The sequence below is a fragment of the Bos taurus genome, chromosome 18 (assembly GCF_002263795.3).
Source record: "Bos taurus isolate L1 Dominette 01449 registration number 42190680 breed Hereford chromosome 18, ARS-UCD2.0, whole genome shotgun sequence".
Lineage (NCBI taxonomy): Eukaryota > Metazoa > Chordata > Mammalia > Artiodactyla > Bovidae > Bos > Bos taurus.
In genome coordinates, this window is record NC_037345.1 from 63,877,172 (window position 1) to 63,880,260 (window position 3,089).

The following is a 3,089-nucleotide window of genomic DNA, read 5'->3' on the forward strand; positions in this document are numbered from 1 at the left end:
AACTGTGGTGTTGGAGAAGACTCTTGAGAGTCCCTTGGACTGCAAGGAGATCCAACCAGTCCTAGGTTGGATCCTAGGAAAGGAAATCAACCTAAAGGAAATCAACCCTGAATATTCATTGGAAGGACTGATGCTGAAGCTGAACCTCTAATACTTTGGCCACCTGATGCAAAGAACTGACTCATTGGAAAAGACCCTGATGCTGGGAAAGATGGAAGGTGGGAGGAGAGGGGGACCACAGAGGATGAGATGGTTGGATGGCATCACTGACGAGACGGACATTAGTTTGGGTAAATTCTGGCATGCTGCAGTTCATGGGGTCGCAGAGAGTCTGACACGACTGAGCCACTGAACTGAATATTCTAACACTAACAGATTTAAAAAAAAATTAAATACTGAGGTCTTCCTTGAAGAGCAGCAGAGCACTCAGAGGTAATGTTCTAATCCTGAATGCTCTCTCCCCTGGGTCCTTGGAGACACCCATACAGACCTGTAAGGGGACGGCAAGTCAAGTCCCGTCCCTGAATTCAGCTCCATACTCTGGTCCTAGGTGACCGTTTAAATCTTTGAACTTCTGTGTCCACCAGAGTCTGAGGCCAGGGCCATCATCCTCCAGTCCCTGGGCCCACGAGCAGTACCCTCAACCCCAATTTCCACTCTTACCGCCATACTCAGGCCCGTGGACATGTATGGTGTCCCGACTTCCACATCCTCCAGGCGGGCAGGCAAGAAAGGCTTCAGCCGCCCCACCCCGACCGGGCACCTTCCCAAGATTCCAAGGCTTTGGGCCACATCGAACTTTCGGTGGGGAAGTCGGGGTGCTCGACTGGAGTGAGGTGGTCTCCTCCGGGGGTGTTCCCAGCTCTCAGCCACGTAAAATCCTTCATTCGTTCCAATACACGCAGCTGGGACGGGCAAAGTGCACAAGAGACACGCGCAGAAACACGAGCCCCAGTCACACACCAGCCTCCCTCCGCGGCCCGCTAGTCACATGTCACACCTGCACATACACACCCTCCATTCACACACGTACCCGCCTCCTCTTCCCGGTCACACCCTGCACGCACTGTCGGTCACGGTCGCCAAGTCACGCGCGCACGACCACGACTCCCGCCCTCCCGCGCGCAGACCGAATCGCCGACCCTATGGCGCCCCCCTGGGCCCGGCTCAGCAGCGGTCGCCACCCGGACCGGACTCTCCCCTCAGAACCGGCCAGACCTCGGTCCGGGCTTCAAGTCCTTGTCAGAAGTGGGCGAGTCCTCACAGCGCAAGGGCCCCTGGGCAACTTAGTCCCAACAGGGACGCCGGCTTTTTGAAGTCCGGCGACTAGGCTGCTAAGGCCGGGGTCCTCCCCCCTGCCTGGTGACCGCTGCCCTCTGTAACGTCTTGGTGCCTCGTCTTCCGGGAACGGGGCGGTCTAGAAGCCTTACAGCTCCGACTCCGGGTCCTAGAAGTACTGGCTACCTCCCGGGGGCTTCTGGGAGCCGTCTCCGGGCTCGCAGTGCGCGGGCGCAGCTGTCAGGCTCAGCGAGCTGAGCCCTGGGTAGCTGTGGCCGATAGTGGGCGGGGTCACAGGGTGCGTGGAGCGCGCAGGCGCATGGAGCCCGAGGATGGTCTAGGAAGTGGGCGGAGCCTCCAGGATAGACGGAGGTTGGAGATTTCAGATTTCTCCTGATGCTTTATGACTGTGTGTACGTATGTGGTGGCTGGGATCGGGGGCAAGGGGAGGCAGGTAATTTCCAAAAGTCTGCAGATTGAAGAGGGCTTCCCAAGGGGCGCTAGTGGTAAAGAACCCGCCTACCAATGCAGGAGACTTAAGAGACACCGGTTGGATCCTTGGAATGGGAAGATACCCTGGGGCAACCCACTCCAGTATTCTTGCCTGGAGAATTCAAAGAACGGAGCCTGGCAGGCCACAGTCCATAGGGTCGCATAGATTCGGACACGATGGAAGCGACTTAGCCCGCACAGGTCAAAGAACTGACGTTTCACTTTAATTATCTAATTCACTTGTAAAAGAGCATCACATTTACCCTCGAAGCCAGCATTTCTCATCGCCGTTAGTTTTTGCGGTCGCAGAGTCAGACATGACTGAGCGACTGAACTGAACTGAACTGAACTCCAGCCCCTGTGCGCAGTGGGCTTGTGATCCTGCTGTATCATGAGAATTCCTTACTAATAAAACATGGGATTTCGTTTCTCTTTTGATCTCTTTCAATGAGTCCTTAATACGCAGCTTCTCTGTAGTTCTGAGAATCACCCTGTAGAATGACCAATTTCTACATGAGAATAAAAGATGACTTTAACTTCGAAGTTACAGTATTGGAAGGATACCAGGGGCCCTGAAGATTTAGAGAACTTAACAAAACTAGGATGTGGGGAAGCAGGAATCATTTTAATGCATCAGATAGGTAGAGATGCAGAAGTATTTAGGTTGCTTCCAAAGGCTGACTCAGTTCCACCTATTTGCAGTCCAGGAGTGACATTCCACATCCTTAACAGCTAGTACAAGGGGGGGCAGAGCCAACCAGAATGAAGAGTGAACTAAAAGCAAACATCCCTTATGGCCTGTGAAAGTCGCTCAGTCATGTCCAGACTCTTGGCGACCCCATGGACTATACAGTCCGTGGAATTCTCCAGGCCAGAATACTGGAGTGGCCAGCTGTTCCCTTCTCCAGGGGATCTTCCCAACCCAGGGATTGAACCCAAGTCTCCTGCATTGCAGGCGGATTCTTTACCAGTTGAGCCATAAGGAAACCCATATATGAAGCCTAATGTTGGCCCTGAGTTTCCAATCAAAAAACAAAGAATGAAAAATCTTACTGGCTTGTTGTACTGTCCAACAGAACAATAAAAAATGAAGAAAGACAGAGAGCCAACAAAGAGCGAATGTGTGCTAAAGACAAAAACAGACTTCAATATATATATATTGAAAAAACACACATATTGGGTTGGTCAAAAACTTAATTTGGGTTTTAACACAGAAAACCTGAATCAACTTTTTAGCCAACTCATATACAGACACACATGCACACACACACATATATTAAATATTTTGACTCTATAAGACCACAAGATCATTTTACACA